This window comes from Lissotriton helveticus, chromosome 7, assembly GCF_964261635.1.
Source record: "Lissotriton helveticus chromosome 7, aLisHel1.1, whole genome shotgun sequence".
Taxonomy (NCBI): Eukaryota; Metazoa; Chordata; class Amphibia; order Caudata; family Salamandridae; genus Lissotriton; species Lissotriton helveticus.
The window spans coordinates 47965769-47989419 of record NC_136068.1 but is presented as its reverse complement, the minus strand read 5'-3'; the positions used below and the strand labels follow the sequence as shown (position 1 = coordinate 47989419).

General features: G+C 48.2%; 1 protein-coding gene across 2 annotated transcripts in view; it reads right to left on the bottom strand.

Annotated features, from left to right (window-relative positions):
- LOC144767995 (guanylate-binding protein 2-like) overlaps positions 1-23651 on the bottom strand; it is a 274664-nt gene that overhangs the window by 179758 nt on the left and 71255 nt on the right. Inside the window, exon 1 of one of the 2 annotated variants that reach the window (XM_078651386.1) lies at positions 9658-9743. The exons of the other annotated variant lie outside the window; for it this stretch is intronic. The gene's annotated coding sequence lies outside the window, so the exon portion shown is untranslated. Of the gene's footprint in view, positions 1-9657; positions 9744-23651 lie in introns of those variants that run through there. 2 annotated transcript variants of the gene reach the window in all.

Here is a 23651-nt window from a genome sequence, read left to right as displayed (position 1 = left end):
ATGTAAAAAAAGATTTGCTACGATTGGTTTTAACATCGAGCCTACCCATAAAAGCGTAAAAGCCATCTAAAAGACATTGTAATCCGTTAGCGGTTCTGGAAATTAAAACTGCGTCATCAGCATACAGTAATACAGGGAGGGCACTAGATTTCACCATAAACATATCCTTCCCTGATTAACTCAAGTGCAACTCTAAATTATTTATATAGATTAAAAATAATAAGGGGGCCAAAACGCACCCCTCCCTAACCCCAGGCAAGGATTTGATAGCAAGGGAAAGCTCACCCTCAGGACCATACCTCACCATAATCAGACAGTCCCAATGCATCCTCTGCAATAAACCATCTTAGACATAATGCCCGAAAAATTGTTCCTGTGACCAAGTCAAAGACAGAGGAGAGGTCCATAAACGCTAGGTGAAAAGATGCTCTCCTTGCTTTGACCTACATGCTTATGACCTGCTTAAGGTTTGGCATTGTTAAATTGTGCCCACACCGGGCCGTAACCTGAACTGCACTTCAGAAAAAGCCTGATTTTCCTCCAGCCAACCCTCAAGCCTAGTGGCAATAACTCTACCTAGCTACGAGGGAAATCGGACGAAAGCAGCAAGGTGAGTGTCTGTCTTCTTTCTTAAAAATGGGGATAACCACTGCTTGTTTCCAAGAAAGTAAAAGGCCCCTTTAGTGGAATCTCTAAAAACAATAGCTAAAATTGGAGCCCAAAGTACAGTATTGTCTTTAAAAACAAGCATTGGAAATGCATTAGGTCTCGCATTAGGAAAGTTTGAGCGATTGGTATTGTAAATGACACTTTTTTTTATTTGTGTTGGTTTTGAAAATAGCAAAATTAATAGCTTTGTCAGTTACAATGTCAATAGTTTTAACTTTCGTAAATGTGACACCTATAGCATTTGTAATGCAATGTGTGTTGTATTTACTTGACTGAGATGTATTGATATTACAAATAACAATGGCTCTTAATTTTGTAAATAATGTGGTGGTGGTGGTGGATGTGGTGGAGGATGTGGCGGTGGATGTCATGGTGGATGTGGAGGTGGTGGTGGATGTGGTGGTGGATGTGGTGGTGGGTGTGGTGGTGATGGTGGATGTGGATGTGGTGGATGCAGTGGATGTGGTGGTGGTGGATGCGGTGGATGTGGTGATGGTGGATGCGGTGGTGGTGGTGGATGCGGTGGTGGTGGTGGATGGGGTGGTGGTGGTGGTGGATGTGGTGGTGGTGGGTGTGGTGGATGTGGTGGTGGATGTGGCGGTGGATGTGGCGGTGGATGTGGCGGTGGATGTGGTGGTGGATGTGGCAGTGGATGTGGTGGTGGATGTGGTGGTGGATGTGGAGGTGGAGGTGATGGTGGATGTGGTGGTGGTGGTGGATGTGGTGGTGGTGGATGTGGTGGATGCGGTGGTGGAAGTGGTGGTGGAAGTGGTGGTGGATGTGGTGGTGGTTGGTGTGGTGGTGGATGTGGTGGTGGATGTGGTGGTGGATGTGGTGGATGTGGTGGTGGTGGATGCGGTGGATGTGGTGGTAGTGGTGGTGGATGTGGTGGTGGATGTGGTGGTGGATGCGGTGGTGAATGTGGTGGTGGATGCGGTGGTGGTGCATGTGGTGGATGTGGTGGTGGATGTGGCGGTGGATGTCATGGTGGATGTGGAGGTGATGGTGGATGTGGTGGTGGATGTGGTGGTGATGGTGGATGTGGTGGTGGATGTGGTGGATGTGGTGGTGGTGGATGCGGTGGATGTGGTGATGGTGGATGTGGTGGTGGATGTGGTGGTGGATGTGGCAGTGGATGTCATGGTGGATGTGGAGGTGATGGTGGATGTGGAGGTGATGGTGGATGCGGTGGATGTGGTGGTGGTGGATGCGGTGGATGTGGTGGTGGTGGATGCGGTGGTGGTGGAAGTGGTGGTGGATGTGTTGGATGTGGTGGTGGATGTGGTGGATGTGGTGGATGTGATGGTGGATGTGGTGGATATGATGGTGGATGTGGTGGTGGATGTGGTGGTGGATGTGGTGGTGGATGCGGTGGTGGTGCATGTGGTGGATGTGGTGGTGGTGGATGTGGTGGTGGATGTGGCGGTGGATGTCATGGTGGATGTGGTGGTGGATGTGGTGGTGGATGTGGTGGTGATGGTGGATGTGGTGGTGGATGTGGTGGTGGATGCGGTGGATGTCGTGGTGGCGGATGCGGTGGATGTGGTGATGGTGGATGCGGTGGTGGTGGTGGATGCGGTGGTGGTGGTGGATGGGGTGGTGGTGGTGGATGGGGTGGTGGATGTAGTGGTGGTGGGTGTGGTGGATGTGGTGGTGGTGGATGTGGTGGTGGATGTGGTGGTGGATGTGGCGGTGGATGTGATGGTGGATGTGGTGGTGGATGTGGTGGTGGATGTGGTGGTGGATGTGGTGGTGGATGTGGTGGTGGATGTGGAGGTGGAGGTGGTGGTGGATGCGGTGGATGTGGTGGTGGAAGTGGTGGTGGATGTGGTGGTGGATGTGGTGGTGGATGCGGTGGTGGTGCATGTGGTGGTGGAAGTGGTGGTGGATGTGGATGTGGTGGTGGATGTGGTGGATGTGGCGGTGGATGTGGTGGATGTGGCGGTGGTGGATGCGGTGGATGTGGTGGTGGATGTGGTGGTGGTGGGTGTGGTGGATGTGGTGGTGGATGTGACGGTGGATGTCATGGTGGATGTGGAGGTAATGGTGGATGTGGATGTGGTGGTGGATGCGGTGGATGTGGTGGTGGTGGATGCGGTGGATGTGGTGGATGCGGTGGATGTGGTTGTGGTGGATGCGGTGGTGGTTGAAGTGGTGGTGGATGTGTTGGATGTGGTGGTGGATGTGGTGGTGGATGTGGTGGTGGATGTGGTGGTGGATGTGGTGGATGTGGTGGTGGATGTGGTGGTGGATGTGGTGCTGGATGTGGTGGTGGATGCGGTGGTGGTGCATGTGGTGGATGTGGTGGTGGTGGATGTGGATGTGGTGGTGGACGTGGTGGATGTGGTGGATGTGGTGGTGGATGTGGTGGATGTGGCGGTGGTGGATGCGGTGGATGTGGTGGTGGATGTGGTGGTGGTGGGTGTGGTGGATGTGGTGGTGGATGTGGTGGTGGATGTCATGGTGGATGTGGAGGTGATGGTGGAAGTGGATGTGGTGGTGGATGCGGTGGATGTGGTGGTGGTGGATGCGGTGGATGTGGTGGTGGTGGATGCGGTGGTGGTGGAAGTAGTGGTGGATGTGTTGGATGTGGTGGTGGATGTGGTGGTGGATGTGGTGGATGTGGTGGTGGATGTGGTGGATGTGGTGGTGGATGTGGTGCATGTGGTGGATGCGGTGGTGGATGCGGTGGTGGTGCATGTGGTGGATGTGGTGGATGTGGTGGTGGTGGATGTGGCAGTGGATGTCATGTGGAGGTGATGGTGGATGTGGAGGTGATGGTGGATGTGGTTGTGGATGTGGTGGTGATGGTGGATGTGGTGGTGGATGTGGTGGTGGATGTGGTGGATGTCATGGTGGATGTGGAGGTGATGGTGAATGTGGTGGTGGATGTGGTGGTGGATGCGGTGGATGTGGTGGTGGTGGATGCGGTGGATGTGGTGGTGGTGGATGCGGTGGTGGTGGTGGATGCGGTGGTGGTTGAAGTGGTGGTGGATGTGTTGGATGTGGTGGTGGATGTGGTGGATGTGGATGTGGTGGATGCGGTGGATGTGGTGGTGGTGGTGGTGGATGTGGTGGTGGATGCGGTGGTGGATGCGGTGGTGGTGCATGTGGTGGATGTGGTGGTGGTGGTGAATGTGGTGGTGGATGTGGCCGTGGATGTCATGGTGGATGTGGAGGTGATGGTGGATGTGGTGGTGGATGTGGTGGTGGATGTGGTGGTGGTGGATGTGGCGGTGGATGTGGTGGTGGATGTGGCGGTGGATGTGGCGGTGGATGTGACGGTGGATGTGACGGTGGATGTGACGGTGGATGTGGTGGTGGATGCGGAGGTGGATGTGGAGGTGATGGTGGGTTGTGGCGCTCAGCAGCAGCAGACAATTGCTATCTGATAATGGTACCAGCACGTTTTCTTTCAAATTAAGCAGTAGAAAAACACTGCAATTTATACAGTTTACATTTTTAGCTTATATGCTCTTTGTTCTGATAATTTAAAAAAGAAACCAGGCTTAAAAAACAGGGATGCCTAAAATGTTGGCAGGGAGGCAGCCTGCATCCTGAATCTAGGCCGAATGAATGTTACTTCATTGTTTAACTGAAATAAAAAAGCTCAACTATAATCAACTCCTAGTCATCGCTGCAACAACATTCTGCCAGCTAAGCAAGCTGAGGAAGAAGGGATGCAACCACTGCAAATGTATAACAAGCTGGCTTTTTTTAAGAAGGTCATGCAGCGCTGGTAGTGGAGCAGATGGTCCTGTTTATGACCTGCAGAGTGCGTGTGAAGTGGGCGCGGATGAAGTGGCTGGGGGTCAGGGGGTGTGCAGCCTGGTGTGCTGAAGCCTGGCAGCAGAGGCGGCATGTGCGAAAGAAGTGGCCCCAAGGTAAATGCCCGGTGGAATGAAAGGCCTGTGCTCATACAAACCGGAGTGGGTTTTAAGGCATTGCTGTCCTCAAAAGTGTAAACAAGGTTTTACCGTCAGAGAACGCCACAGTAAAGCATTAACACAGAAAGTGTGGTCAGGGATGTTAACACCACAGAGCTTAAACGGCTTCATGACGTTCATCACTGGGGACTGAATCATAAACATACTGTAGCCTGGGCAAGAAGAGCATCACAGAAATAGGACTTGAATCTTCATTCAGCATCAGACACCTCTATTGCTTCATGATGGACACAAACCAGTTAGCGCTGTTTACGGAGTGAGCGAGCCAAAAGATATCTTCATAAGAATGTGCATTTTTTCCAAACCTCAGAAGAGCCTTTAGTTCCCACACCAAAGGAGTAGCTTGCAAGGAGTAAACACAAATAAAGTCGTACAGCAGCCCAATTTGATATCGACTTACGGTTGGCATGCAGGCTTTATCACAAATTGTTTGACAAACCATTTGGCGGTGGTTAACTTCGCAACAGCTCTACCTAGAAGATTATTGAAGCATCATCCTCGGTAACGGTAAATTATGTTATAATGATTCCTGCAAAAATTACATGGGGGGGGATCGGATAAGCGGGACAAGATGGGCAAGAAAAATAAAGCATGACGAGAAGTCCAGTGAAAAGTAGTAACACTGAAACAGGGGAAACTGAAAGCACGGCCGGCCGGCCATGAAAGCCTTTGATCCGGCATGAAACTGAAAGCAAGGCCGGCCGGCCGTGAAAAGCCTTTGATCCGGCAGGGGGTGGAGCGGCACCAAGCTGGGCAACAGATGGCTGGCGATTTGATGCTGTGCACGCGCATTTTAGGTCAATGCGCTTGCGCATTGACCTAAAAGCGCACGGGCACAGCATCAAATCGCCAGTCTAGGTAAGGTCTGTTTAAGCCCCTATAGTCTCGCTCCGCTCAATGCGCATGCGCATTGAGAGGCGAGACCTAAAAAGTCTAAAGGGACTCCATCTTGACATAGGGCTTTCACTGCGGGGCTCCGGTTGAGGGGGGCCATTACATCCTTTACCAAGATGGAATCACTGAGATTGGGAAACGACTGTAGGTTACCAAAGGCTACCTCATCGTGCTCTAAAATACGTTCTAAATTGCCAGGATTGATAACTCTAAACTGGGATAACCGTGCCCAGTAGCGTAACGAAACTTGACTTTTTTTTACGGGGTGGGGGGGTGGGGTTCCTGGCCCACCTGCTAGCACTTTTGCTTTTGGTTAAAAAAACATTGTTTTCTGAGTACTCAGTGTACTCATTTCACAAACGTTTATAGTCCGAGTTTATAAATGTGTATATATGAGGGGTGTGTGCATGTGTGTGAGTTTGTGTGTCTATGGGTGTGGGTGAGTGTGTATGTGTTCCTGTGTGTGCGAATGTGCGTGTGAGCACGTGTGTGAGTTTGTGTCTGTGTGTATGTGTGTGTGAGTGTGTCTGGATGTGCCTGTGCATGTGTCTGTGTGAGTCGATATGTGTGTGGGCACATGATGTGTGTTTGTGCACGCTTGTATGTGTACATCTGTGTGAGTGTGCACGTGCGTGTGTGTGTGTGGTTGTGCGTGCGTGTGTGTGTGTATGTGTGTGTGTGAATGAGATGGTACATAGCCTGCACTACGGAGACTATTGTGATTTCTCTGGTGCAGCCTATATACACAATCTTTGTGAGTATCGGTGCACTGTGTGGGCCGGTCATCATAAGAGAGGTGTCCAGCATAGGTACAGAATAAGCTTGACACATTTTCATGAAATTCACATAACATAAAATACTATAGCCCGATAATGATTACTGTAGATTGTGCCTGTTCCGTAACTATGGTATGGTGGTATGGTCTGCGTTAGGCATACGTGGTGCATCCCTTCCTTACACCACGGCAGCAAAACGGACCCATGCCGTGTGAACATTTTTAAACAGTCCTCGCTGTTTAGACAACTAAACCTTGCTTAATTCGATTTTTTTTTTTTTTAAATCACCCAAAAAAAACGAATACATAAATAAATAAAAACGATCTTACTCTTGGCAACCACGGTTAAAACACGTTAGGTATTTACAAATTTTACAAAAATGTTACACTAAAACGTAACCCCAAGGTAACCTTTGTCTATCAGAACAGAATTGGTGACTAGAACAGTTGACTTAATAGAGACTTCAGTGGCCAATAAATGCGCGACGCTCACGGTAGAAACTCTAACACACCTCATCAAATGGGTTCCCGTACAACAGTGCTACCAGTGGAGAGCATGGTCGTAAAACCAATTCCAACAGAAGGGCTCATCAGGGCTCTAAAGAGCACTGGATTTTCCTCGCTAGTTATTTGAGAAAAGTTCGGGGCAGATTTATGAAGGCCTTGCGCCGCCGGTGCGTCACTTTTTCCCATGTTAAAAATGACGCACCGGCGGCGCAAGGCCTTCATAAATCTGCCCCTTCCTCTTTAGTCACCCATGAACAGAGTATTACAAAGCAACGGTTCTGTAATCAGACAAGTACATGGTGTAGTCAAAGGTAGGAGAGGTTGTGCGCGTCTTACCTTTTTGGGGAAGATTTATACAGCGCAAACTCGACCCGAAGGTATTGGAGCGCTTTACATGAGCACCGTATTTACATTACACATTCAGGCACGGGGAGGTTAAGCGATTTGCCCAGAATCACTGGATGTTGAGCCGACACCCAGGGTCGAACCTCGTTTCTCAGCTTTAAAGTCGGCATCTATAGCCGTTATGCCATATCCTCTCCCCTTGAAAGATATTACAATGCAGACCCATACAGTGCATACTCCTAGATAACTCAGAGCAGTGTGGTAGGACTGCACCTAACACCAGTACCTAACCCTGGCTGTCTCAGGGCAGTGCCTCTCAGCAGCAGTACCTAACCTCGGCTGTCTCAGGGCAGTACCTCTCAGCAGCAGTACCTAACCTCGGCTGTCTCAGGGCAGTGTGCAAGGGCAACACATCTCAGCAGCAGTACCTAACCTCGGCTGTCTCTGGGCAGTACCTCTCAGCAGCAGTACCTAACCTCGGCTGTCTCAGGGCAGTGTGCAAGGGCAACACGTCTCAGCAGCAGTACCTAACCTCGGCTGTCTCAGGGCAGTGCCTCTCAGCAGCAGTACCTAACCTCGGCTGTCTCAGGGCAGTGTGCAAGGGCAACACATCTCAGCAGCAGTACCTAACCTCGGCTGTCTCAGGGCAGTGCCTCTCAGCAGCAGTACCTAACCTCGGCTATCTCAGGGCAGTGTGCAAGGGCAACACATCTCAGCAGCAGTACCTAACCTCGGCTGTCTCAGGGCAGTACCTCTCAGCAGCAGTACCTAACCTCGGCTGTCTCAGGGCAGTGTGCAAGGGCAACACATCTCAGCAGCAGTACCTAACCTCGGCTGTCTCAGGGCAGTACTTGTCAGCAGCAGTGCTTAACCTCGGCTGTCTCAGGGCAGTACTTCTCAGCAGCAGTACCTAACCTCGGCTGTCTCAGGGCAGTACCTCTCAGCAGCAGTACCTAACCTCGGCTGTCTCAGGGCAGTACCTCTCAGCAGCAGTACCTAACCTCGGCTGTCTCAGGGCAGTACCTCTCAGCAGCAGTACCTAACCTCGGCTGTCTCAGGGCAGTGTGCAAGGGCAACACATCTCAGCAGCAGTACCTAACCTCAGCTGTCTCAGGGCAGTACCTCTCAGCAGCAGTACCTAACCTCGGCTGTCTCAGGGCAGTACCTCTCAGCAGCAGTACCTAACCTCGGCTGTCTCAGGGCAGTACCTCTCAGCAGCAGTACCTAACCTCGGCTGTCTCAGGGCAGTACCTCTCAGCAGCAGTACCTAACCTCGGCTGTCTCAGGGCAGTGTGCAAGGGCAACACATCTCAGCAGCAGTACCTAACCTCGGCTGTCTCAGGGCAGTACTTGTCAGCAGCAGTGCTTAACCTCGGCTGTCTCAGGGCAGTACTTGTCAGCAGCAGTGCTTAACCTCGGCTGTCTCAGGGCAGTACTTGTCAGCAGCAGTGCTTAACCTCGGCTGTCTCAGGGCAGTACTTGTCAGCAGCAGTGCTTAACCTCGGCTGTCTCAGGGCAGTACTTGTCAGCAGCAGTGCTTAACCTCGGCTGTCACAGGGCAGTACTTGTCAGCAGCAGTGCTTAACCTCAGCTGTCTCAGGGCAGTACTTGTCAGCAGCAGTGCTTTTAACCTCGGCTGTCTCAGGGCAGTACTTGTCAGCAGCAGTGCTTAACCTCGGCTGTCTCAGGGCAGTACCTCTCAGCAGCAGTACCTAACCTCGGCTGTCTCAGGGCAGTACCTCTCAGCAGCAGTACCTAACCTCGGCTGTCTCAGGGCAGTACCTCTCAGCAGCAGTACCTAACCTCGGCTGTCTCAGGGCAGTACCTCTCAGCAGCAGTACCTAACCTCGGCTGTCTCAGGGCAGTACTTGTCAGCAGCAGTACCTAACCTCGGCTGTCTCAGGGCAGTGTGCAAGGGCAACACATCTCAGCAGCAGTACCTAACCTCAGCTGTCTCAGGGCAGTACCTCTCAGCAGCAGTACCTAACCTCGGCTGTCTCAGGGAAGTACCTCTCAGCAGCAATACCTACTGGTGACTGTCATAGGGAATGTGCCATGGCTCCACCAGTAAATGAACCTGACGAACCAATTTATTTTTGCAGCTTTATAAAGTGCGAACTGGACCCGAAGTTATAGAAGCGCTTTACGTGAGCACCGCTAACTTTCCTGGAAATACACATTCATAGTCTGGCAGGGCAGGGGACGATTACGTGATTTGTCTCGATTCTCAAGATATTGAGCCGACGCTGGGATTTGAACAGGGTTCCCTAGTTCCAATATCCGGTAATGTGCTGTTATTCCGTCTGTCTTGTATGCAGCAGCACCTTACACTGCTAACGTGTTGGTTTCACCCTCTGCTGGCTATCATAGCTTAGAGTGCTTAGAGTGCCTGGCAATACCCATACGCATACCTCTTCTTACCACCAGCCTCTTCCCTTGGCTGTCACGAGTATTCTGCTGCTACAGCGCCCTCTGCTGGCTACTATTACTATAGCTTAGAGAACCTGGGAATAGGCATACCTTTCCTCAGCACCAGCCGTGTCCTCGATCAGCTCCTCGGGTTTGGGCTGCGGCGAAACAAGGCAACTCTCGGTGCCTCCGCTCCCTCGGTCTGTGAGCGCCGGAGGTGAGGGGACCTTAAATAGGGTCCGTTTGGCGCGCCCCGCCCCTCCCAGCACTGCTCCAGAATCCCCTTCTAGGATTGGCAGCAGCAGCGGGCATGGAAACCCCCTCCGCCCCCGTTACCTGCCCCCTCCGCTGCCCCAAAAGAGTTAAAAGTTGTGCAAACTGTCCGGCGCAGGCAGAGTGCACTCGGCGCGGGTCCCTCCCAATGCGAATTCCAAACCGCGCCCCTTTAGTAGAGTGCAGCGGTTTCTGTTAAATCAGTTCTGGTCTAGAAGGATGAACGACCGACTAAGCCCTGCCAAGATTAACAAGCATTTGCAATGCAATTGGTCTCGCATTAGGAAAGTGTGAGCTATTGGTATTGTAAATGACACATTTTTTAAATATGTGTTGGCTTTGAAAATATATAAATTAATAGCATTGTTATTCACAAAGCCAATAGCTTACACTTTCCTAATGAGAGTCCTATTGGCTATGGCAATGCTTGTTGGTAGCAAGCAAGGATAGTGCTGTTGTGGTGCTGAGTGGTGTGGTGGTGCCCCTGAGTGAAGTGGTGGTGTCCCCGAGTGATGTGGTGGTGTCACAGAGTGATGTGGTGGTGCCCCTGAGTGATGTGGTGGTGTCCCCTGAGTGATGTGGTGGTGTCCCCAAGTGATGTGGTGGTGTTCCTGAGTGATGTGATGGTGCCCCTGAGTGATGTGGTGGTGTTCCTGAGTGGTGTAATGGTGTCCCCGAGTGATGTGGTGGTGTCCCCGAGTGATGTGTTGGTGTCACAGAGTGATGTGGTGGTGCCCCTGAGTGATGTGGTGGTGCCCCTGAGTGATGTGGTGGTGTCCCCAAGTGATGTGGTGGTGTCCCCGAGTAATGTGGTGGTGCCCGTGAGTGATGGAGGGTGGAGTTGGAGGGTGGAGTTGGAGGGTGGAGTTGGAATTGGAGGGTGGATTTGGAGTTGGAGGGTGGAGTTGGAGTTGGAGGGTGGAGTTGGAGGGAGGAGTTGGAGGGTGGAGGGTGAAGTTGGAGGGTGGAGTTGGAGTTGGAGGGTGGAGTTGGAGGAAGGAGTTGGAATTGGAGGGTGGAGTTGGAATTGGAGGGTGGAGTTGGAGGGTGGAGTTAGAGTTGGAGGGTGGAGTTGGAGGGTAGAGTTGGAGGGTGGAATTGGAGGGTGGAGTTGAAGGGTGGAGTTGGAGGGTGGAGTTGGGGTTGGAGGGTGGAGTTGGAGTTGGAGGGTGGAGTTGGAGGGAGGAGTTGGAGGGTAGAGGGTGGAGTTGGAGGGTGGAGTTGGAGTTGGAGGGTGGAGTTGGAATTGGAGGGTGGAGTTGGAATTGGAGGGTGGAGTTGGAGTTGGAGGGTGGAGTTGGAGGGTAGAGTTGGAGGGTGGAATTGGAGGGTGGAATTGAAGGGTGGAGTTGGAGGGTGGAGTTGGGGTTGGAGGGTGGAGCTGGAGGGTGGAGTTGGATGATGGAGTTGGAGTTGGAGGGTGGAGTTGGAGTTGGAGGGTGGAGTTGGAGTTGGAGGGTGGAGTTGGAGAGTGGAGATTGAGTTGGAGGGTGGAGTTGGAGGATAGAGTTGGAGTTGGAGGGTGGAGTTGGAGGGTGGAGTGTGGAGTTAGAGGGTGGAGTCGGAGGGTGGAGTTGGAGTTGGACGGTGGAGTTGGAGTTGGAGGGTGGAGGGTGGAGTTGGAGGGTGGAATTGGAGTTGGAGGGTGGAGTTGGAGTTGGAGGGTGAAGTTGGAGGGAGGAGTTGGAGTTAGAGGGTGGAGTTGGAGTTAGAGGGTGGAGTTGGAGTTGGAGGGTGGAGTTGGAGTTGGAGGGTGGAGATGGAGTTGGAGGGTGGAGTTGGAGGGTGGAGTTGGACGATGGAGTTGGAGTTGGAGGGTGGGGTTGGAGGGTGGAGTTTATTTCTTCGGTGAGAAGTGTGTATGTACCTTTAAAAGCGTCACAAAAGACCTACTGATATCCAGTACACTTTAAACTAGCTGGAAGAAACAAGAGGGTTAGAAATGAGGAGATAACGGTAAGGCAACCTTTCCAAAGTAGTGGCGAACAGATATATATTACAACAGTGAGCGGCAAGTGATTTTCGTTTCTTTTATTTATGCAATGAAGTTCGGCATTTGAATCTATGTATGGACCGTACGGAAACACCCTATTGGTCAGGCATGGTCAACGCAGAACACAGTGTTGATTTGTAATGCCTGTATAAACTATGATTAAAACATTGTTTGTTGGTAATGTTTTTAAGTCACTCGTGGTCAATGTCAAAAATCCCCTCGCTCTAATTTATTAAGCAAATTTTGTGGCGGCCATTTTAATCCCAGTCTATTCTATTACAGGGGTTGTTAATTTTGCACAGCAAAACTCTCACGGGCGTGCTAATCTGGAGCTGGTTTGGGATGAGAATGCAAGCTCCAGATAAAAGTAAATAAAGGCTCACAAGAGCGAGGCCAGCAAGTTTGGGAGCGCATTCCTTTGAAGTCTGATGGTTGGGGGGGCGGGGGAGCGGCTTCCTTTGAAATGCCAAAGTCTTAGAAAGGCACATCGCTAACAGCGTGATGGTGGAATGGGGACGGTTCCACATAAAAACAAGCATCCAGGAAGTTGTATGAGGCGAATAATGGGGCATGAGTCCGTTTGGCGGGGGAGGAGGCTGCAAGCACATCTGTGTGGAATGAAAAGTGCAAACATCTGTAGAGCACTTCCGAGCTGAAGCAATAAGGGGGTTGAATGGAAACAGGTGGGACAGAGGCTCGTGCTAACTGGGACGGGGTAGGAAAGAGGGGAATGTACGGGGGAAAAGGCAGGTAAAAAGATAGATGATGCAGAGGGCAGGCGAGAAGGGGCGGATGAAACAAGCTCTCGGCATTGCTGTGGCGGGGGGGTGGGCGGGGGAGTGGCAGCCTTTTGAAAAGTACAAACAACTGTAGAGCACTTCCGAGCTGAAACAATAAGGGGGTTGAATGGAAACAGGTGGACAGAGGCTCGTGATGGGGAATGGACGGGGAAAAGGCAGGTAAAAAGCTAGGTGATGCGGAGGGCAGGCGAGAAGGGGCAGGTGAAACAAGCTCTCGGCATTGCTGTGGCGGGGGGTGGGCTGGGGAGCAGCAGCCTTTGAAGTCTAATGCCGAGGCTCAGACAAATGGTGGTGTGCGAGCAGCTTCCTTTCAAGTCTGATGGGCGGGGACGGGGGAACAAATGGCGAGCGCGGACCCGGCGCACATGCACTGGCCATAATCCGCATTCCAAAGCCCTCTTGGTAGTATTTTCTGGTGCCCCGCTATATCTCTTGTCAGCAATGCGCAAGCGCATTGGCAGGCGAGACCTAAAAACCGAGAGGCAGCCTGCACGGACTGAGGCCCACGGGAGTGCACTGATAATCCGGCTACACACATGACAGCAGAGGCGCAACTAGAGCCACATTTCGGGGGCGGTACTACAAATGTAAATGTGACGTCATCAAATATTATGCTGTGAAGAAAGGCGCAGCAAGATACTGTAAGGTGACCAGTAGAAGCTTCATAGTTTCTTTTGTGAGTTCGTATGCGTTTGGTATGTGCTTAATTGTATGTGTTCATGTTGTGTGTGTGACCTCCGATGGAATGTGTGTGCTCTGTGTCCGTGCTTGTGGTTTTTTGCAAGTGTTTGAGTGTGCGTGCTTAGGCATGAATCTTTGGTGCATGTACATCTGTGCAGTATGTACTCATCCGTGTCTGTGCATTATGGTTTGTGTGCATGTATCTGTTACTGTGTTGTGTGCGTCACTACTGTGTTTGTCTACGGTGCGTGTCTATTTGTGGAGTGTGTGTTTTATGTGTGCAACAGTGAAATCGAGCATTTCATGAACATTTGTTTTCAAAATGTTTTTTGTAAAATTGAAGGGTATCCGAAGAGTGTATTCTTCTGAGTGAGCTGTGTTCATTCCTGTGACTCATTCTGAAACAGCAGCCAGAGTTCAGTGCCTTCCTCCAGCACCTACTTGTTTTCTCAACCACGTACACAAACACTTGGCACTTATCTGATATTGTATTGTATTGTATTGTAATTGCATTTGTATGTAATTGCATTTGTATAGAGCTTACTACCCCTGAAGAAGCGTTGAAGTGCTTTTTTCGGCGAGCAGCATGCTCCTCTGGGACCCATAGAGGATTACTGGGTTTTTTTTCGGTTTTTTTTTAGTCCTCATCTCACCATATAGCTTCTGCAAATATAAGCGAGAAACAAATCTTCGACCTTAAGCACCCCAAGTTTCTGCTATTGCATTAGCTGTAGGCCAGACCAGACTTCTTTGTATGAAACTTGTTGTAATCATTGGACTTATAGGCTTTAGATCAGCCTCATTTCCTTGCTCCATGCTAGAAGCTGCAACCAGATATTCAATGTCCCATGTCCATTCGGGCCATACCCAGTGCGGTCCTCAGCCAGTTCTCATACAACGGAGGCACAGAATCCTTCCATAACCTACAGATCTCCCTCTGGGCAATAAGGATCAAATACATTTACAGGCCTTTTTGTGATGCTGACCAGAAGGGCGTCAAGTTGTTATCGACTCCAAATATTACCAATGAAGTATTCAGTTTGAGATTGACCTTAAAAATAGCACCAAGAGCACATTCCACATTTTGCCAGAACTCTTTCAAAAAACAACATTAAAAAAATACATGTAGGTCATCGGCCGAAGGAAAATCACACCGAGGGCACTTTGAAGAGGAAAGGGGGGCACATTTTGTTATTTTCTTGGGGGTATAATATAGCCTATTCATTACATAGAAGTGGTTCTTTTTTTTAGCGAGGCAGGTTTAACCGACCTGTATAGCAACTGGAAAGAGGATTCAAACAATTCAACAGCATTGTTCCCTAGGCTTGACGTATTCCAGACTACATGCTGTGGGGGTAGAACTGCATCTTCAACTTCCTGCAGCTGCTTGTACCAGAGTCCGACTTCCTTTTTTATAAGGTGTGTATTCTGGCATTGAAGCTCAATTTCCCAGTTCCCGCCTATGGAAGCTTTCTCTGCAGTATACCAGGAGGCTAGTTGCAGATATTTAAATCTAGAAAAGGAGTCTCCAATGTTCAACCGTAGAACCTCCCAGGGAAGAATCCCATCTGTAGAAACAAGATCAGACCAAACCCGAATACCGGCTCTCCTAATGGGCAGTGCCAAGCTATCTTCTAAGCAAGCAGGTAGCCTGGGTGAGTCCCAAATGGGAGCAAACATCAGAGTAGTAACCTATCCCTATATTCTCCTGATCCTGTACAACAAATTCAAGGCTGCTTTTAAAACTTTCAGCCGGACCTTTTTAAAGAATCTGGGCGCACTGAACTTGTATAGGAAGCCCTCTCCACCTCCCTCGATAGCAACCATTTCATTTAAAATCTTCCCCCAATTAGAACCCTCCACCGTGCAAAGTAAAACCCGAATGTTTTTAAACTGAAAAGCAAATGAATACCAAAGTATATCTGGAATGGCAAGGCCCCCTTTCTGAAGCCTACGCCTTAATTTCTTCCAAGAATGCCGGGCCGTTTTATTTGCCCAGATGAAACTGCCAATTTTACTTTGTATTCTGCTTATTTCTCTATGTGGAAACTCATGGGGAATGGTGATAAAAAGGTAGGTCAACTTTGGCAGGATTACCATTTTTACCAAATTTACCCGACCATATATTGTAAGAGGCAGGTTTGCCCATCTTAAAAAGAGACGATCAATCTCCTTAAACACCCTCTTTAGATTGATCGTGGGGATGTCATCTAGGTTATTTACTATTGTTATTCCTAGATATCTGAATTCAGTGCTTGATTTTCCTGGCCAATTATCAACATTCCAGGTCATCCCAGGTCATCACATCAGTCTTAGAGGAATTTTGCAAGATACCCTGAACATGAGCCAAATTCTTCGAGAAGGACTTCTACTCTAGGGAGGACCTCAGTGGGAATGTTTGTGTACAACAGCAGGTCATCCGCATATAGGGACAGCTTGCTACTGTTCCTATGAAAACTGAATGGGAGAATCAAAACACTCATAAAGATTTTATAGTCGGCGTTGAGCAGGGAGATTGGTCTATATGAGTCGGCTTTGAGGGGATCTTTTCCTGGTTTTAGGATAAGGATGATCTTTGCGTCCTTCCACGATTTAGGGACTTTACCCTCTACACTATAGACATAATTAAAAAGTTCACATAACCTTGAAACCAGTTCATCCTGAAGAATTTTGTATACTTCCCCTGGGAGGGCATCAGTCCCGGCAGCCTTATTATTCTTAAGCTTTTTAATATGAGTTAATATTTCGCTCACTGTAATATGGGCGTCCAAAGCGGCTTGGCTGGTCTCAGGTAAAACTGGAAGTTCTTTAGATCGCAGACAATTTTGAATGTTCTCTACACTAGTGCAAGTCTCTTTCCTATAAAGGTCCGAGAACAGAGAAAGGAGACATTTCTGCATATCTTCATGTTTACATGAAGTTTCTCCCTTCTCGTTTATAACTAGCTCGTTTATGTTATTCTTGGCGCGTTCTGTCCTTGCCTTCCATGCGAGGAGTGCCCCCGCCTTTTTGCCATATTCAAAGTGCTGCATATTCTGGGCAGACCACTGGGCTTTAATTTTTAATTCAAGTTTTCCCATATACTCCTGACATAGACAATCAAGGTTCTTATTAATTCTCGTCAATTCTTCAGTTGATGACTGGGGGATACATATCCTCTCTGCCTCTAATGACCATATCTGCCTTTCAAGCTCCCGAAACTCTGGAGACTCTGCCCTATTTTTAGAGCAGATCAAGCTATGAAGATGCCCCCAAACAAAATCTAACGAGGTCGAACCAATGTTAAGAGTAAAAAAGTCTACAGTGGAGGCTTTAATCGCACTAGTTATATCAGGATCCAGGAGCATTGCCCTCTTCAGGGTCCATCTAGTTCCGGGGTTTTGTTTACCTCCTAAATAGGAGAAGGAAATGGGGGCGTGGTCGGAAAGAATACTTGTCAAGATAGAAATATTACCAACCTTCCCTAAACCCAGCCTATCGGTTAAAACATAGTCAATTCTCGAAGAGTGGCCGTATTTTTTGCTAAAGAAGGTGAAGCCTGATTTATCTCCCTCTTTAGCCCTCCAGACATAAGCCAGCCCAAGATCATGGATCATATTGATCATTGCGCAACGATCGCGCGGGGCACCATCATAATGGCTATGGTTAGACCTGTCATTCAGGGGGTTGAGAAGAACATTAAAATCCAATTGACATTCCATGATATGATGTTAATTATACCAGTGATTGAGCTTTTTGTTTGGGCCATCATATCTGTCCGATAAAAAGAAAACACCATTCATTATTCTATCGAAGGTATAGTTTCTGACGCTAATCTGAGATTGAGGACATTTTTTTTATTTTTTCCCAATGCAACCCCACCCGTGCTCCACCTCCATTCCCCACCCCTCGCAATCCCTGTGTGACCCCCTTAAACCCCTGGGAAACCCCCCCTGGTCCTTTGGGCGAGGTCCCTTGATGCTATCAATAAAACATATATATCAACAATAATCCTGGGCTCTCCAGAGAGCCTGCGAGCTAAACATCTTAACCATTATAATATTTTACTATGCTAAAGGAAAGAAAAAGAACCTCCCTGATCTATACCTCACTCCCCCCTCTGATTTTCTCAATAAGGGCGTCAGCCTCCTCAATCTGTCGTAAATTATACATATGATTTTTCCACATGATTTGGAGGGATGCCGGGAACCTTAACTGGGCCTTAACCCCCAGTGAGGTCCAAATCGACATTCTTTTACCCAGCTCCCACTGCTTTGTGGCAGTGATATGACATATATCAGATCTGATAGAAAAAGAAAATGAACTGGAAAAAGAACTACATTTAACTGTGCCAGTTTTCAAAGCTGAGGAAAGGATTTTCTCTTTTAAGGAGTATGTTAAGAAATTAACCAGGATCTTCCTTGGCTTAGATTTAGCAGGATTTATTTTGAATGGGTCCTGGCGGACTCGCTGAATATCCATTGCTAGGTCGAATTCCTGGGAATCCTTTAGAATTGTGTCGTTTAAGAGGGAGATAACAAACTTTTTGATATCCCCTCCCTCCAGATCCTCAGGGACATTTAGGATTCTTAGGTTGTTTTTGCGAGCGTGATTTTCAAGACGCTCAATATCCTCCTTCAGTTCCTTATTCTGTTTGACTACCTTATCGACTTCAACCGAGGAGCTGTCCAAGGCTTCCTTAATTTTTGGGATTTCAAGTTCCAATACCTCAGTTCTCCAGATCATATCATCAACTTTGTGGGCCAGTGCCTCACAGGAGGACTGAATAGCGGCTTGTTTAGATTCAGAAATAGTGAATCGCTTCCCGATGTCAACTCTCAAGGCCATCAAGATATCTGCCAAGGATCCGACCCCCATAGAGGAGGATACAGCCCCTCCAAGAGGATCTAAGATGCCTAAAGTGTCTAGAAGACCCAATGGGGCAGGAGAGCCCATGGGGGGGGGGGGAATAACCACCGTGGCTGAAGCCTTATCTGGAAGAGCATCCGGCTAATTGTCTAAATTATACTCTTGATTTTCAAGGCCGAAAACCTGTCTGATATAGCTATATCAGGATGTATGACCACTAGTTGCTCATCCCGTACACCGGTCGACCCTGTTGCCCCCACTTCATATAAGGGAGGCCCTGATGGCAGAGGAGGGGAATGGCTCAATGGAATTTGCAGCGAGGCAGTCTGTGCACTAGAGGAGGCCATATTGATCTTCATGTTTGATCTTTTATCAGAAGTAGTCAATATTACCTTATAGAAGGTCTTCAGGGAGGGAGTTACTCTGATTTTTGTAGATAGGACCTTCTTGGCCCTTCCCTTTCCTTTACTTGGTGTCGAATCCGTTGCACTCCCTTTGCGCAGCCTGGAAGTGACTTTTATCTCAGTAACTGGAGGAGAGACACGTGGGGTTGTATAGGTGTCCGCACTAAATTTAGTAACCATATTGCGGAGAGTATACCTACAGCCTGCTGTTTAGGTCGAAGCCTGGCGTTCACTGCGCAAGCAGTGTCGTGCAGGCGAGAAATTTTGATCTCCAGTATGGGGCTTTAACCCGCCTCTCTCTTCCATTGGCTAGCTCCATAAATGGAGGCTAGCCATTGTAAGAGAGATGTGGCAATCATTCTCGGAGCAGATTCGTGGGCGTTCCTGTGTTTTTTTAAGCTCTGCCCCGTTTGCCTCATCATGAAGAGATGGTTGTTTCCTTTTTTTTTTTGTTCATGATGTTTGCGGCCGCCATTTTTTTCATGGAGCTGGGGCGGGCGGGCGGGTTATTTCAGCGCTGCTCCCTTCCCTTTGCCCTATCTTCCTCTCATCCTTTTCCTCGCCTAGCTGCTGCCGAGCGTGCCCGCGGGAGTGGAGGTTTGCTGTGGTAGGTATTTGTTATTTTAAAGTGCTTCTCGGGTCTGTAAATGGTACTTGCGAGCAGTTCGACATAAAAAGCGCAGCACGAGGCAGGAGCCGAATCCGGTTTTCAGCTTACTCTCAAACTCACCTTTTATTCGCTGCTTGGACAAGCGCAGCACTAGGCCAGAGGCAGACTATGGATCGGCTGAAGCAGGGGGGCTGATCATGGAAGGTCACCGAGTCTATGGAATCAGCACAGAGCGACTCAAATGGCACGCGGCGAATTGGTGCGAAAATCCCTGTGGAGAACCTCTGCATCATCGAGTATTTTAATAACGAAACCAACTGCAATGGTGTTAGTTTCGTTATCACTCGTGCGTATGCCACCATGCTCCAGACGTCCCACAATGTCCAATATCCGTAAACCCCACTCCCATCGACTTCCAAGGGCACTCCCACCCACTTCCTGAAGGAAAGGTTTTAGTTACCTGTGTGCAGCACGCCCAGCTCAGAGGCGGCAGCTGAGTGCTTTGTACCTGTAAAAAGCATGCGATTCTGGGCAAACGCGACTCCATGTCACTTCCTGAAAGAAGCTTTTTATAATGGAGCGCGACACTTCACATAGCAGCCAGCAGCTGCCAAGTTTTCATATTGAAACCCGCTAAAGCCCATGACCCCTGCCCTTCTGTGAGGGCTGCGGGGTTTGTTATACTGCTGCTACTAGTGCAGAGTTAGGCTAAAGAGCAAGCAATCCTATTTTTCTCTCACTTGCACCTCAAATGGTTAATATGTGCGATGTACAAAGAAAACCGCACTGTGCACAATTACTGACCCAGATACTTTTCCACATTCTTCTCCATCACGTCCGGTTTTGTTTACTCTTATCTGGTTTAAAGGGTCCCATTGCATGCAGGCTGTTTTACATTCACCAGCTCAGGATGGAGGTGCTCCACTGTTCGCTGGGGTTGGGCTCAAGGTGATAAATCAAATAACTAAATAATATGCAAACGTATAGCAAAGGAATATTTAGCGCTCAAATGGCAAATACTGTGGAAAAAGGTATTAACATTTTTGGGTCACACTGGTGTAAGTGAATGGGAAGGCTCGCATGGCTCAATAACTTCATCTGCACTGCAATTATTATTTGATCTGAACGAAGAGGAGTTTGCTTGAATGCCAGAGGGTAAAAGTGACCAAGTCCTTTTGCTGATTCCATCTAGTGTCTGCCACTACCAATCAACACCAGGCCTCATTAAATGTCAAATATAATGTCTGTAACTGTGGCATGGTTCCAGAATTTTCCCTAGTAGCCTTCGTAATGGGTGCAGAAAGTAGTTTTAGGTGATGTAATTAACGCTCATCCGGATTACTACAAGGTGTTGTGTTGCCTGCCCTAATAATACATTGATGACATTGGTTTGCCTCTACATTAAAAAAGCCTAAATGCGTGTCCTAGTCCAAAAAATTGCTACATTGGGAAATAGAGGTAAAATACCTTACTAGTACTAGTCACCCTTAAAATAGACGCTTGAACTTTGAAGCTATAATCTGGTTCCGTTGTGGTTACTTTCCTATCAAATGAAGCTGTAAGCAAAGGAAACAGGTTGCAGACCAGGTGCAGCTGCCCTTGCTCAGCATCAGGATGTTAGGTTTCGAGACAGCTGTGTCTAATATGTGGCTTTGATGTCATTCTATGCATAGGTGATATGCATGTCAGCATTTCAATGTACCGCAGGTGGCAAACGCTTAGCCAACAATATAGGTTGGAGTTGTGTTACATCTTGTCTTGCCTTCTTCCCCCTGAATGAACTTGTTTTTCTTGCCTCTGCTCGCCTGATTGTGCCATTTTTCTTGCCTCTGCTCCCCTAATTGTGCCATTTTTCTTGCCTCTGCCCCCGATTGTGCTATTTTTCTTGCCTCTGCTCCCCTGATTGTGCCATTTTTCTTGCCTCTGCCCCCCTGATTGTGCTCGTTTTCTTGCCTTCTGCCCCCTGATTGCACTCGTGTTTTTCTTGCCTTCTGCCCCCTGATTGCACTCGTTTTTTTCTTGCCTTCTGCCCCTGATTGCACTCGGTTTTCTTGCCTTCTGCCCCTTGATTGCACTTGTGTTTTTCTTGCCTTCTGCCCCCTGATTGCACTCGTGTTTTTCTTGCCTTCTGCCCCCTGATTGCACTCGTGTTTTTCTTGCCTTCTGCCCCTTGATTGCACTCGTGTTTTTCTTGCGTTCTGCCCCCTGATTGCACTCGTTTTTTTCTTGCCTTCTGCCCCCTGATTGCGCTCGTTTTTTTCTTGCCTTCTGCCCCCTGATTGCACTCGTTTTTTTCTTGCCTTCTGCCCCCTGATTGCACTCGTTTTTTTTGCCTCTGCTACCCTGATTGTGCCATTGTTCTTGCCTCTGCTCCCCTGATTGTGCCATTTTTCTTGCTCTGCCCCCGGATTGTGCCATTTTTCTTGCTCTGCCCCCCGGATTGTGCCGTTTTTCTTGCCTCTGCCGCCCTGATTGTTTAGCAGAATTTCGGCCTGTGTGCGGTGGTATATGTAGGTCCGATGTGTTTGCTGGGGCCGGCTGCTCCTTCTCCCTATATGTTGTATAGAAACGTCAACTATAGTATAAAATATGTGCTCACACCTGATGGCGCTGTGCATTTGTTCATTGTGCTGCTTCTATTTCTTTCCACTGAGGAGGGAGACACAGACCAGCTCTCTGTTTAGCAGGGTGCAGACGTGTTATGTGCATTGAACGTTATAAAAGTGATTGTGACTTATTCTCACTAAGTCCCAAACCCATTGTTTCTTGAATAAAATGTCAAAGCAGCAACTACAAGAGAAAGTGAGGTTAACATTAAACAGGCTGCTATCAAAATTATTTGATTCTGCAAGACTGTCCTATAAAACCAGCCATCGTTGGGTCATTTGTGCTTTCTTAAGGCCAAAGCATGCACAGAATAGCATATGGTTGCCTTAAAGATCTCCACCAGCAGAACGTGTCAGAAGAAAGCAGTTCACATACATAATATGCACTTGCCATGCTCTACAGATGGAAGGACTGGCTCAAACCAATTATTTTAAGAAGCATTTTCAATGCAACAGCTCTGTGTGTGTGTGTATGTGTGTGTGTGGCTCTGTGTGTATGTGTGTGGCTCTGTGTGTGTGTGTGTGTGGCTCTGTGTGTGGGGGGCTCTGGCCAAAGCATGCACAGAATAGCATATGGTTGCCTTAAAGATCTCTACCAGCAGAACGTGCCAGAAGAAAGCAGTTCACACACATAATATGCACCTGCCACGCTCGAGAGATGGAAGGACAGGCTCAAACCAATTATTTTAACAAGCATTTTCAATGCAACAGCTCTGTGTGTGTGGCTCTGTGTGTGGCTCTGAGTGTGGCTCTGTGTGTGGCTCTGTGTGTGGCTCTGTGTGTGTGTGGCTGTGTGTGTGTGGGTCTCTGCGTGTGTGTGGGTCTCTGTGTGTGGGGGGGCTCTGTGTGTGGGGGGCTCTGTGTGTGTGGGGGCTTTATTTGTGTGTAGGTGTGGGTCTGTGTGTTTGTGTGTGGCATTTGCGAGAGATTAAGCGATTGGCATTGTAAATGACAATGCCATTTATTTATCTGTTTTCAAAACTAACACATAAATGACTATTTTGTCATTTACAATGCTAATAGCTCTAACTTTTGCAAAGGCGAGACCGTTGCATTGTAAATGCTTGTTTTAGGCTATGTTGTAAATTAGAGGGAGCGCTAATATTATCTGCCATATAGCCCTGAGGCCCCTCCCACTGTTCTGCCCACACCAGCTTTCTCCAAACACTCGGATTCAACCAAGCAGCAGAGGAAAAAAAAGCATTTGCAATGCAATTGGTCTCGCCTTTGGGACCCTATATGTATTTAGCTATCCAGCACATTAGCCTGGGTGCTGAATCATCTACTGTTCTTAGACATGGAGGGAAAGTAAGCACCAAACTGCGTGACATGCCAGGTTTGGGAACACTTGGAGAGAAATATTGCCTTTCAGCAGGAAATGGTATGGTGGTACACCATCACAAACGGATCACTGAAAGAATATCGACTGAAAGAATATCGACTACCCAAAATATCGTTGAGAAAATATCGACAGTCAAAATATCGAGTTTCTATCTACAAACAGGTAAGTACAAAAATATCGAGTACAAAATATCGTTTACAAAAATATCGTTGTAAAAAATATCGACTTTACTAAAAACAATGTTTAATTACATCAATATAAAAAATTTATTACTAAAATATAATTAACAATACTTAAAATAACTTTTAATAATTAAATAATTAATGAAAGTAAAAAAATAAAAAAAAATTCATCATATTTCTTAAAACATATATATAGTAACAAAATTTAATTAAATAATAGGCAATATTGTATATGTACCCCAAAAACCCAAAACTGACCCTGAACCCTAAAAATACCCCTTTACCCAAAAACTGAAAACTGACCCTGAACCCTAAAAATACCCCTTTACCCAAAAACTGAAAACTGACCCTGAACCCTAAAAATAC